At 34.5% G+C, this 14384-nt stretch overlaps 2 long non-coding RNA genes and 1 pseudogene across 2 annotated transcripts; 2 read left to right on the plus strand and 1 right to left on the minus strand.

Annotated features, from left to right (window-relative positions):
* The first annotated feature begins 1186 nt into the window (after window positions 1-1186).
* On the plus strand, window positions 1187-2918 carry LOC114175087 (tetrahydroberberine oxidase pseudogene; annotated as a pseudogene).
* Window positions 2919-3963: 1045 nt separating this feature from the next.
* Window positions 3964-5544, minus strand: LOC146887498 (uncharacterized). Its single transcript, XR_014994063.1, has 2 exons — window positions 4868-5544; window positions 3964-4735 (listed from the first exon to the last, which is right to left on the minus strand). It is a non-coding gene; the product is annotated as an uncharacterized LOC146887498 (long non-coding RNA).
* Window positions 5545-12316: 6772 nt separating this feature from the next.
* Window positions 12317-14066, plus strand: LOC114179892 (uncharacterized). The gene is made up of 4 exons (XR_003603544.2): window positions 12317-12713; window positions 12956-13011; window positions 13371-13410; window positions 13918-14066. It is a non-coding gene; the product is annotated as an uncharacterized LOC114179892 (long non-coding RNA).
* The last annotated feature ends 318 nt before the right edge of the window (window positions 14067-14384 follow it).

Consider the following 14384-nt stretch of genomic DNA (forward strand, 5'->3'; position numbering starts at 1 on the left):
ACAACAAGTAAATCAAGTGCAGGACAATCAACAAGAGCAACATTGAAGAACAACATAATTCACCATGTAGTTATACTAATTATTAGTGTTAGAAGAATAACACAATTCCTCATGTGGTACTAATTTTTAGTGTTAGAAGATTTATCCAACCATCTTAATTCAAAGATGGTGAATTATGTTATTCTTCTAACACTAATCAATTTTTTTACGAATTTTTTTCCATAAATAAATCAATTTTATCTATAGATTTTACATGTTACCTACCTATTTTTGTAATAGGTGATATCACTTGTACATATAGAAGATATCTAATAATAATATTCAATTTTAATATAGTTTTTGAAAAAGTTTATAACAATATTTATTTTGAATGTGATAATTTTTTATTCAACGTTTTTACTGAACTCTAAATCAAAAAAGTATCTCATGTGATTTTTTCTCTCCACCATTTTATTTATAATTTAAAAATACTTATGATGTGATTATAATATTTGGAATTTGATAAATTTAAAAGTTAACTGGTATTTTAAGAAATGATTTAATTCAATTCATTCAATATTATCAATAAAGTTATCTTAAAAGACTTTTCCGTGATTAAGATTTGTTGATTATCGTTGCTCCATAAAATTTATAAAACTTTTGAACTATTATTGATTGACAAAGTTTTTTACAAACTTTCTTATTTAAGTAAAAAAAATATTATTTTATTATTTTATTTTAATTAAAAAATAAAAATTTAAGTTTGTTAATTCTATTTTTAGAAACTTTATTAACTTTGTCAAAAAAAAAAACAATTGGCAATAGGTAATTTTTCAAAACTTTTCCATTATATATATGTCAACCATCATCTAATCCTATTATTGCCCTTTATGTTAAACCTTGATACACTAAAAAATATTGAACATACATAAAATATATAATTTTTATGATTTGAAATACCACATAATTAAATAAAAAGTATTCTGACAACAAAGGTAGAATGAAATAACTCATTCACTATTTATGTCTACATCTAGATAATGCTTAATATTAATATTCAATTTTAATATGTTTTTTGAAAAAGTTATAACAATATTTATTTTACTCTGTGAACTCTCTCTCTCTCTCTCTCTCTATCTCTCTCTCTCTCTCTATATATATATATATATATATATAGTCCATACTACTATAAATTAGAGGCTCTGCGTTCCTCTTTCTCATATCAAGAACAATCCATCCATAAAAATGAAGTATCTAAGCTCCTGTTTTACCTTTGCTACTGCCATTCTTCTTCTATTTTCATTTCATCCTTCTACAGCAGATTCTCATGAAAAGTTTGTTCAATGTCTTTACAATTATCCCCATATAACCAACTCAATCTCCAATGTCGTTTACATCCAAACCAACTCTTCATACTCCTCTGTCTTAGATGTTTCCATTCAAAATCGCAGGTTCTTAAACATAACCTCAAAACCCCAGGTCATTGTCACACCACTTGACGTTTCGCACATTCAGGCCACCATAATCTGTGCCCAACGCCATAGCCTTCAAATTCGAACTCGAAGCGGAGGCCACGATTACGAGGGTCTTTCGTACGTTGCCGGGGTACCATTTGTCGTCGTTGACCTCATAAAACTTCGAAGAATCGAAGTTGACATAGAAAACAGAACTGCATGGGTTGAAGCTGGGGCGACCCTAGGTGAACTTTACTACAGGATTAGCCAGAAAAGTAAAACACTTGGGTTCCCAGCAGGTGAATGCCCCCCTGTGGGCGTTGGTGGCCACTTTAGCGGTGGTGGCTATGGATACATGATGCGTAAGTACGGTCTTGCTGCTGATCATGTAATTGATGCTAAGATTGTTGACGTCAATGGTAATCTCCTTGATAAAGAAACAATGGGCGAGGATCTATTTTGGGCCATTAGAGGTGGTGGTGGAGCAAGCTTTGGCGTCATCGTGGCTTGGAAGATAAAAGTAGTTCCAGTTCCATCAACTGTCACAGTATTCCAAGTTGCAAGGACGTTGGAAGAAAATGCAACGGAGATTATTCATAAGTGGCAGCGTGTGGCAAACAAATTTAACGAGAGCATAACCATGAAGGCCAACATGGTAAGGGTAAATTCAAGTAAAAGTGGGAATCCAACAGTAGAAGCGCAGTTTATATCCTTGTATCTTGGACGTGTTGATGAGCTGATTCCGATGATGCAAAAGAGCTTCCCGGAGTTGGGTTTGGTGAGAGAAGAGTGCACTGAGATGAGTTGGATAGAATCGATTCTGTGGAAGGCTGGATTCGCAGACGGTGAACCCACCGATGTTTTGCTGAACAGAACTCAATTAATCGGTTTGTTGTTTTTCAAAGCAAAATCTGATTATGTGAGAGATCCTATTCCAGATGATGGGTTAGAAGGGTTATGGCCTTTCTTTTATGAAGATGAGGCTAAATATGCTTACATTCAATTCACTCCCTATGGAGGAAGGATGGATGAGATTTCAGAATCCGAGACTCCATTCGCACACAGATCGGGCTACATATTCCACATTCAATACGGTGTGTATTGGGAAGAAAAAGGGGATGAGGCAGCTCAAAGGTACATGAATTGGATTAGAAGAGTGTATAAATATATGAAACCTTATGTTTCAAAGTCTCCAAGAGCTGCATATATGAATTATAGAGACCTTGACATCGGAGTTAATAACAATGGTTACACAAGCTTCAGCCAAGCCAGCATTTGGGGCTTTAAGTATTTTGGTAATAACTTTAACAGATTGGCACAAGTGAAGACAAGGGTTGACCCTCGAAACTTCTTCAGAAACGAACAAAGCATTCCTCCTCTTATCTCCAAGGGGGACATTAATAGACCTTCTTGGGTGCCATTATAAATACTTTGTTATTTACTATTAAAGGTGTTAATGAAGTGCATGCGATGGTATGAACATTACTCTTTTGGTAATTTTGTCAATTATTCATCTTATCTACTTAAAGCTATTAAAATAAAGGAAAATCATTTTTTGACTACTAAATTTTGACAACTTTCTCTTACAACCTTAGGTGACATCTTCTAAGTGGTTTTTCATTTTTCCATTTTCTTATTCTCAATATTTTAAAATCACTTAGAAGATGACACCTCATGTTGTAAGAGAAAGTTGTCAAAATTTAGTAGTCAAAATATCATTCTTCTAAAATAAAGCTACTACATTTAAAACAACACTCTTATGGAAATGTTGTCAATAGTGCATCTTATCTACTTATAGATGGTACTTAAGTCTGTTCTTAAGAAACTCAGTATGAACTGTTCAGGACGTCTTAGAGTTTTTAGATGTAAGTGTTTTCTATTAAATGAAGTTAAAGAACTGCTAAAAATGTCTAGTAGATTCAATTGAAAAGAGATAGTTGATGACATAAACTAAATTCAGATACTTAATTAGATCATTGTTTTACTTAAATGCAGGCTGGCTTATTATCATTGTTTTATTGACCATAATGCATTCTTAACTCTTTGTAAATTTTCATATTTAATATAATTTTGTTCCATCACTCTTGTGTTTTATTCTTGTTTTAATTGCATATTCTAGATTGAATGCATATGTGGAAATACTTGTTAATTGAAAGATAGTTTGAAAAACCTGATTAGAATAGAACCGCTATTGTCAACACCCAATTTCGTCCGAATTGTCTTTTCTTTATTTATTATTATTATTATTATTATTATTATTATATTTTACTTTGATTTTATTATGTGCTTTTATCTTATTTTATTTTTATTTATTTCTTTTATTTTTTCTTTTCTTTTCTTTTCTTTTTTTTCTTCTTTTTTTTCTTTTTCTTTGTTTTCAATTTTCTTCATATTTATTTTTTATTTTATTTTATTATTATTTTAAAAAAACGGATTAAAAGAAAAACAAAAAAAAAAGAAGCAAAAATTAACGGATTAACAAAAAGTGAAAGGAAAAAACAGATCTGAAAAAAAAAAGCAAAGAAAAAAATAATGGAACAGAGGTTTGGCATAAGCATTTAATTTTCTGAACAGAGGAGGCTAGCTCGTTCCTCATTTGGTACCTGGAACGTCCCATGGCTGCTACTCATCACACAAAAAAGGAAACCGCGGGGTGACTGAAGGAAGATGACAATGGATTGATTGAAGAGGGAAAGTGGACTCTGTTGCAGACAGAACAGGCGAAGAAGCAACCGCCGCTTCACACCTTTTTACATTTCTCAGACAATGAACAAAAGCAGATCTCATAAATATGAAAAAAGAGAGAACGAAAAACACAGAGCTAACTGGCAGCAGAGAAAAGATTTCAAAATATATCCAGAGCAACAAAAGAAAAAAGAACTTCGTAGCACAAAGGAGCTCGAACAGATTTTCATCACAGAAGAAGAACTGGAAAATGACAGAATAACACTTGGAAAGAAAACGCAAACGAGCAAAAAAAGAAGGAAGAATCGTAAGCACTTCATATGAATATGAATACTTGATGACGCAGTTGCATTGTGCTTGAGAATAATGAACATAATGTAGTCATATATATTGGGCTTTGCTTGTCATTTATTTGGCTGTTGTGTGCATTACAGTACTGTTGCTTGAATTCTCTATCATTAGAACAGAACCTTTCCCCATCATTCCTTCACTCACTTCCATCCTCACACAACTCGCACACATTCCATCCTTCATCTTCTTCACTAATAATCCTCCAAAAACCACCCTCGTATTGCTTCCTCCATTACTGTCACGCTCCCTTCATCTTAATCATCCATCTGCACAAAAACACGAAACAGAGACTCAAGAAAATACCCATACAAATCCCCCATTCACGTCTTCACCACTTCAACATCACACCATTCCCCTGCCCAAGAATACAAAACAGAATCCATTATCCCTCACCTCACCTTCAATCATCTCCTTCACACCACAAACCAACCCCTCCCACACGGTCACCAACAAACCGGAACCCCATTCCAGTGCCAAGCACTCAAGTCTCATTTTCCCCAATCAGCCACATCCAATCATAGCGCATAGATGAACAAGGAAGTAGAAACCCTCGCCGGCGGCGAGGAGCTCTGAACGGAGGAGCGTGGCCGCGTGATGGTTGCAGACCCAAACGCGGTGGCTGGCACGGTGGTGGCGAGTTGAGGGAGTCACGGCGCCTTTCTCTCTCGCGGAAGAAGAGAAGCAAGGATTGGGGATGAGTGGGCGCCGGAGTGGGCGCCGGCGACGGCTGGAACCGTTGACGTAGCCCCCGCTGGTCACACAAGCGAGATGCCGCCGCTATCTCGCGTTGGGGAGGAAGGAAGAGAAGGACGTGTCGCTGCCGGCTAAGCTCCTGGCGGTGGTCGACGTTGTCGTTAGGGTTCGTCGCCGGCCAGAATGAGCGCAGAGTAGATGGGTGATGATTTGTTCATGCGTGAGGTGAAGGAGAGGGCCTGGTGATTTGGGATCTGATTTGCTGATCAAGAAGAGATTAGGTTAGATTAATTAGGTTTCTCGTTTAGGGCTTAGTTTATGTGTCAGATCAGTTTTGCCTTCTACACCCCACTTTTGATTTTCACACCCTTTTTTTTTATCTCTGCACCTCCACTAATTTGTTTTGTTCCTGTTGTGTTTTTCTTTTTCTCTCTGCGCACCCTTGTTACTTGCTAGCATCACACTCCCTTTTTTGGACTAGTTTGCTACCTGCCGCACCCCTATGTTCACTAACTCCACCACCCATTTGTGTTCTATTGTATTTTTTTATTTGCACTCCCATTTTTATTGTATACACCTGATTTACTTCATGTACCTCCCATCAATCACTCGTGTACCCCCATATTTTGTTTTTCACTTTCATCCTTCTTAATTAAATTATTTCTTTTTATTTATTTATTTGTTTATTTTCATTTTGTTTTATTTATTTATTTTCGTTTTTTTTTCTATTCCTAAAAAACCAAATATTTGAAAATTAAAAAAAAAATTGCAAAAAAAAAATAGAAAATCAAAAAAATAAAAACGTTCTCTTTCACTTCATTGTGTTTGTCCGGTCGCTCGCATGACACTTATTTTCTAAAAAACACCAAAAATAGTTTTCTTTCTCTTTTAGTGTCTGTCCGGCTGCTCGCGTCGTATGATAGATATTTTCAAGTAATTCAAAAATACCAAAAAAAATATGAATTTTCAAAATATAAAAACATCACCATTTTTAAACAAAGTCTCTTTTAAGAACTACATGATCCTTGATTCTCCCCTATGTGATACGTAGGAGCAAGGCCAGTCTTTGTCAGGTTCACCTCCAAAAATCAAATCATTTTCTCAATTGTTTTCCAAATCGTTTCTTTTTAAAGAACTTCGTAACCCTGATTTCTCATTTTGAATGAGAATACGTAGAACCAAGGTCAATCCTTGTCGGGCCCAAAAAATAAAAAAATATTTTTATTTCTTTTTAGCATCGTTGTCTTATTATTTTTGGGGAAAATTAACATTTTGAAAATCACATCGTCTTTGCATTTTTTAATTAAAGGTGCCGCCCTTGGGCGGACGCTGTAGGGTGATAACACCTTCCTTACGCGTAACCGACTCCCGGATCCAAAATCTGGTTTTTTTGCAGACTTGTCTTATCTTTATGGTTTTCCATAGTTTTCTAGAATAACTATGGTGGCGACTCCAAATCTTTTTTTAAAACCCGTTTTCTTTTTTTGTTCGTCGTCTCGTCGCGATTCCGGTTGCGACAACTATTATAATAGATTTCATATGCTAGACATAGATAAGAATATAACATCACAATCTTGCTTATTAATGCAAACTTATACTAAAATTTGTTAAACATAAGGTTTTTTATTATTCAAGTTTAGACTAGTCGTAAGATATTACAACTTGTTACAAAATGTGTGAATGCTAGAAAAGGAATTAGAAGTATATTGTTTGGTGTTTTTTATTTGAATTGAAACATGAAACTCAATTCCAATAAAGCATTTATCATATATTGTTGCACACCATATGTTTGATAAAATTATAAAAGAGTTTTATTTTTGTTTTTTGTGGTATTTGTTGTCTAATTGAGTTATGAATTGTAAGAGTTGTCGAATGTTGTACAAGCCTTTTGAAAAAAGATATTTGGACTTTCTAATTTATTCATTGTGCAATTTTTTACATTTGTAAATTCGGTAACAACTTACAACTTGGAAATATCTAGTGACTACCTACGTATCACACTAAAGATGGTTAAAAATACTAAAGTAAAAACTTAAACAAAAGACAGCACATATCACTCATATTAAAAAGAGGAAAATGATATAGTGACAAAAAAAATGACAACTCCTCTCACAATCTTACGTGGTAGTGAGAATTTTATTTTATTTATTTTTAAATAAATCATAAATTTAAACAAAAGCGTGATTTTGAATCCCATTTTCAACTGGATCTTCTTCAAGTCGTCTTCTTCTTCCTCAACTCGTGCTTACCTCTCTATGTCGCTTACTTCCTCAACTCGCACTTCCTCCACTCTCGTCTTCTTCAACTTCTCGACAAAGTGTTGAATCCTTCTTTTTCTGGAAATCCCTTTGGTTCTTTGTTTCCCCTTTGTTGTTGTTGGTGGAAACGTTCCTCATTTGCCCAGTGTACGAAAGGTGTGATTGTTCATTGTTGGTATCGGTTTTGGCAGAAAGGACCCACTTTTTATGTAGATTGTAGTGGCGCGGTGACAACATTTCTGCCAAAATCGATACCAATGACGAACCACCACACCTTTTGTACACTAGGTAAACGAAAAACATTTCCACCAACCGCAACAAAGGAGAAACGAAGAACCAAAGCGTTTTTAGAGAAAAAGGGGTTCAACAGTTTATCGAGAGGTTGAAGAAGGCAAAAGTTGAGGAAGCATGAGTCGAGGAAGAAGAAGACGAGTTAGAGAAGATGCAATTGAAAATAGGATTCAGAATCACGCTTTTATTTAAATTTAGGGTTTATTGAAGAAGAAATAAAATAAAATTTTCACTACCACGTAAGGTTGCTAGAGAAGTTGTTATTTTTTTATGTCACTATATCATTTTCCTAAAATGAAAATAAAAGTGAAGTTGTCACATGCCCTTGCGGCTTCCGTACGAATTATTTATGTCGAAGTCCTCGTCAATTCTAACAATTTCTAATTTCAGATACGAATTAAAACTCCTCACGCACCCGATTTCAAACCAATTACACAGAAGTTGTCATATCTTCTAACAATTTCTAATTTCATTAAAGTCGTCAAGTCGGATAGCGATTTCAGGACAAATTTATTTTAACTAAAGTCGTCACATTTCCATTCGACTTTACCTTTTTCTCGCTTTTACACATAAATCATCATGCATCTACATGACTTTCACTTTGAAATCGTCTTCCTCCCAGTTGACTTGTCCCGTAATGTTTTAAAATTTTGCCCATTCATGTAATTTTGAAACAAATCTGCTACATATGTGTAAAAAAACCTACGTTTTGCTTAACAGAACTCAATTAATCGGTTTGTTGTTCTTGAAAGAAAAATCTGATTATGGCCTTTCTTTTATGAAGATGAGGCTAAAGAGGCTTATCAACTGGATTAGAAGAGTGTACAATTATATGAAAGCTTATGTTTCAAAGTCTCCAAGAGCCGCATATCTAAATTAGAGACCATGACATCGGGGTTAAAACATTGGTTACACGAGCTTCAGCCAAGCCAGCCTTTGGGGCTTTAAGTATTTTGGTAACAACTTTAACAGATTGGCGCGCGTGAAGACAAGGGTGACCCTCGAAACTTCTTCAGAAACGAACAAAGCATACCTCCTCTTATCTCCAAAAGGGGGACACAAATAGACATTCTTGGGCGCACCACATGCCATTATGAATTAAGCTACTTTATTTCACAATTAGAACCTAAAAATATTGATGATTTAAAAGATGAATGTTGAATATCTGTGCCTGAAGAGCGTAGTCGATTTGATATAGTATTATATGCGTGAAGAGCTTAGTATGATATTCAGTGTTTGTATGTAAGGCAAGATAGCGGTCCAACCCTAAGGCAAGATAGCGGTCCAACCCTAAGACAAGACAGCGGTCCAAGACAGCGGTCCAACCCTAGCGGTCCAACCTCAAGGAATCCCATAATAAGTTGCTTTATTATTTGACTTTTACGTTTATAAAATGCAACATTCATCAATATTTTCAAAATATTCCTTTTTATGTGTAATAAATTGATTTGTAATATTTTGACTGGTTACTGATCTTAACAACTTCTTAACAATGAACTCGAATAACACAACTTGCCCATTTTTGTTGCTTTCCTAAAACTTGCACCATTTCAAAAATTTTGAAAAAAAAAATTCACGCTGCTTTTGCCTAATTATACTATGGTATTAACATTTTTAAAATGAAAACATGTATCATACCGACTTAATCTTTTAATTTATAATATTTATTTGTATTATTACCAAAAGTTGCATAATCTTAAGATTGAGCTATAAAATTTAAACTTCTCAAGCTTTAAACGCTTTTTTCATGTTTTAGCATTGAATAAAGTTCATATGCAAAAAACTCTATTATATTTCTAAGTAAATTAGAAAAACAAATAATAATATGAGAAAAAGAGTATGAAAAATAACAATGAAACTCTATTTTGGTGAAAACATATACTCACATGCATATATTTGAATCTCTATATATATATATACATATATATATATATATATATATGTATATATATATATAAAGATAAATAATATAAGATTTTTGAATTTTGTTACTTATTACTAAACTAGTTTTTAAAGGTGAACTTGTTACCAAACTATTAACAACTAGAGTTGTGTCTTATATATTAACCAAGTATTAAACAACCCATAAATAACAAACATTAGAGGTCTCGAAAATAGCAAGCATTAGACGACTAGAAAATATAAAACATCAGATGACTCATAAAATAAAGACTAGTCGATTGAGGCATTAGATGACCATAAAAAGTAAACATTAGAAAAGTTAAGTAATGTAAAATTATTAGACGACTCAAAGAAAAAAAAAGCAATATACAAAATGAAGAAATAAAAGATTAGACAAACATAGAAGCGAAAAATCTAAATCATGGTCAACCATTCTTCATTCTTAATTACAATGAATTAAGCGAATGTTACTATTTAGCTTCCAAAAATGGTGTCGATCGTAATGGGGATGCAAAAGGGCAAGGGCTAAACCTAAGCACAACCCACTCTATACATATTGAAGTGTATTTATAAAAAAAATAAGAGCAATTGATTTTATCGTCGGCTTGGTCGTCGCATAATTTAAAAATACAATCGTTAGATGGCTGACGCATATTAATTCAATTATTGGCGTTGGTTGGCCCACGCATACATCTCTTAATTAAAAAAAAAAATATTTAATTAGGTTATGTTTCGCAGTCAAGTTTCTCCCTTTCCTAATTTCATTTTGGCTCCATTTTGTTTGTCTCACAATAACCTGTTGCCCCCCCCCCCCCCCCCCCCCCCCCTCTTTTTCTACGACACAATGAGTGCCACAACCATTGCATCTCATTTATGAATGTTTTGCATCTCATTTCTACAACGAGTTCGAGTTCAGGGTTTGGAATTGGTTAAGCAGAATCGGGGGTTCTTGTGAAGTGTGAGTTCGTTCACCCAATCTGCCATGAGTGTGAGTGAAGCTTCAATGACGATGAGTTAGTGAGCAAGTGAGTAAGTAACTCCTTCCCCTTTTCTCTACGACGAGCTTCAATGGCAGAAGTGAGCCTTTAGTGAGCCACATTTCCTTCCTCCTTTCTCCGCAATTGCAAATAGCGTTTGTGAGTAAAGCTGTGAGTTTGCTTCTGCATTCACCGTCAGGGCTTCTTCAAGTCACTTTGCACTCTTCAACGACTTATCACGCACCACTTTGGCCCGAGAGCATCGCCTTCGCGCTCACCTCCAAAGCCCCTTCCAACGACACTCGCGCTTCTCCGTTTCGGCCACCCTATGAGCCAACAAGGGGAGCAAAGAGGTTTCAATTTCCATTTTCAATTCCCAGTAACTCCTTATGCCTCTCTTTCTTAGTTTGGGGTTTTTCCTATTAAGGTTTCTTTGCTTTGTGTTTTGGGATGATTAAATCCAATTTGAGTATGAAAGTTGAATTGTTATAGTCTTATTTGTGTGATTGAGTTTGTGTCATTCTTGCTTTGTCTATCTGCCTGATGCATGCTCTGGGAGGCTTTGTTTATGTTTAAGACATGCTTCTCAACTGCAACTCTTTAATTTGAACACCAAGAGTGAAGGTTGTATTGTCTAGTGAAGATTCAACATCTGGTCGATGGTCATTAAGCGTTTCAAGTGGAGGTAAAGAACTTTTAGAGAGTTAAAATATTTAACTTGAGGTGCCTAATTGAGTTGGGTCTTGAATAGCATATTATTTTGACTTTTGAATAGCATATTACTGATATGGAAACTTGTAAAAGGTCCGAGCTTGTGTGTTTGCTACTATTCTTTGAGACATTCGCATAGATAGGTGCTTCACAGTCTCTCACTGTTTACTAATATGGAAACTTGAGACCAGAGGGAATATGTCGTTTTCCAATCTTCATTTATTGAAAAACTAATGGACACTAAGAAACTGCTACAACGAATTGATCAAATAAAAGATTAATCCATCCCCACTTATACCTTACTAACTAGGAGAACATCCTCATAAAAGATTAATCCATCCCCACCTATACCTTACTAACTAGGAGAACGTCCTCATAAAAGATATATGGCATTACATGTACCCGCCATACACACAAAATATGGCTGTTATAACCGCCATTTTATACTCCAAATAATCATCTATTTAACAATTTTTTTTTGTAGTGAAAAAATAAAATTTATGTATCATAAAAGAAATGTAAACACTAGAATTAGAATTAGATAAATGTTTTTGTTTCCTATCAAACAACCTAACATAAGTCCACCCAGAAAGAAACTTTCACAAGAATGGATTCTAAACCTAACTGGAAGAGTAGTTTTGGAACAAAAAAATGAACTGTGATCTTAAAAAAAAAGTAAAATTTAATCATGCCAATGGTTAACCAACATTTCAGACAAAAATAAAATATTATGCATTAAGTCAATTAATGTACAGAGTATATTCCAACCAAAAATAATAAGTAAATACTTACATGTTCTGTCAACAAAAACTACAATGTATTAGATCCAATTATTTGCTCAATAAATTGCATAATGCTTACATCACGAGTTAGAAGTTATCTTCCTTGGTTTTATCAAGAGATCGAAAGTGAAAAACCTAAAATACAAATATTAAAAAACTAGCAACGAGAATCATAAAATGTATAAACAATGAAAATAAATATTTATATTGAACTGAATAGAATGAATCGAATGAGAAATATTCAAATAGATATTAAAAAAATATTTCAATATCTAAACTTGGTGAATGTTTGACCTAGGTAGTTCTTATGCTCGTGCCTCGACACGAACTCATCAACCTCCACCGGCAAGTCGTCCACCACTTTCTCGTGGCTCGCATTTCTCCTTGGCGGTGGCTACGCTGTCAGCACCATCGCCTGTTCGTTGGAGCTCGAAACTGAATTCTTCGGCCGACCTCTGGACTCTCTCCACTTCTTCGCAAAGGCAAGAGGCGTCGGAATTTGTCGTCTTGTCGCCTTGTACAACACCGTTATAGGTTGCCGGAAGGATGATTATCGGGCCCGAATCGGAGCATTGGTCTCGCCGGAGGATTTGGGCCTATTTTCTTGACCTAGGAAGAAGGCGACACTAGGTATTACTGTAACAGGCAATAAGAGTTCCAGGGGAAAGGAGTTTTTTTATAGATATGAATATTTCAAAAGGATAATGATATAGTGATATACAAGATTTTGACTAGTTCTCTTACAATCATATGAATATTTCAAAAGAATAATGATATAGTGACATACAAGATTTGATTACTTCTCTTACAACCATTCATTGCAGGTAAGTGTGTATTTTTTTTTTAATTGAAAATCATTTTAACGTTGGCAGGAGGCAGAGAGGAAAAGGAAAGAAAAAGGGGTTTGAACAAAGTGGGTTTCAAAAAGGTTGGACATCTTAAATTCCTCCCCTTCTTCAAGTTCTCTTCTTCTTCGACTCCTTTTCTCCTTCAACTCCTCTTATTATTCAATCTCACATGAAGCTCTTGAACCCTTGTTGTTGGTGTTGACTACATTGTTGTTGTTAAAAGCTTTTTTGTTTATCTTCAAACCCTTATTGTTGGATCCCGCATTGTTGAAACCTGGCTCACTTGTTGAAAGTCATCTTCATCTTCGAACCCCTCTTATTGAAAGTTTGTTAAACCATGTGCAAGTTCCAATTCCTCGTAAATTTTGAAAGCCCTAAACCTAATTTTAATTTTTCATTTGTATTCAATTGGGGTTTTATCGTAATTTTCTTTGTGCAGTTTCAGTCATTCATTGCGGAAGAGTGGTATTGGTTGATTGGTAAGCACTCTCTCGTTATACAATGGTTATTTGTGTTCTTATTCAGCCCCTTCTGCATTCCTTCAATGATTAAGAACAAAAGTGAATCATAATCCCTTAATTGGTGATGTTTTTCAAATTAACTTAGGTACCTACTATCAGAAGTACTTGCAAAGTCAAATGTAAATAAGTGCCAACCCATGTGATTTCTTTAGCACTTTTGTGATACCTCTTAGCATACTTGATTAAATAAGTGTTCACTTTAAGGTTTTCAAGTAAACTTGATATTTCCTGCATTTACTCATAACATGTGAGTAAATAAGTGCAAACCCATGTATAAGTATTTGGACACTATGTTCCTAGGCAAAGAATACTTCACAAAATATCATTTTGACAAGTTGGGTGAATGAGTAAAGTTTTGGTCATCATTCTGGAAGTATTTCAAGTTATTTTTACTAAATATTATATTGCATTCCACTATGAATTATTTACAATAGGTTATACTAACAAAATATTTCTTCATCACAGGAAGAGCTTCAACAATTTAAACAATACTATATATGCGAATTGGTTTTGGATACAGATAATATTCACCGTGATACGATTCTTCACGCAATAGAGTACAACACCTTTTTATTTCCTAATAGAGGAATGAAGTTGTAAAAACTTGTAGCATTACCATTTGAATATATTGTAAATGAATATCTTTATTTAACATTACAAGTTCAATGAAAAAAGTTTATGGAAAGTTTGACTATTGTTGAAGGTAAATTTGTGCCCTCATGTTTGTTGATTTCAATGTAAACATTATGTGCCTTGTTTAAAGCTATTAAGTGCCAACCCACGAAATTTGAATTGCGCATTACTTGTCAATGTTGATTACACATGTCGCACCATGATTGTGACTGATTCACATTATCAGTAACATGTAACTGTAAATGGCTGAAGAAGTTTTTATCGTATTAACCATGAATAACTAAAGCACTTCTCCTCTT

Source organism: Vigna unguiculata, chromosome 3 (genome assembly GCF_037176805.1).
Source record: "Vigna unguiculata cultivar grain cowpea cultivar isolate G323 ecotype 2 chromosome 3, ASM3717680v1, whole genome shotgun sequence".
NCBI lineage: Eukaryota > Viridiplantae > Streptophyta > Magnoliopsida > Fabales > Fabaceae > Vigna > Vigna unguiculata.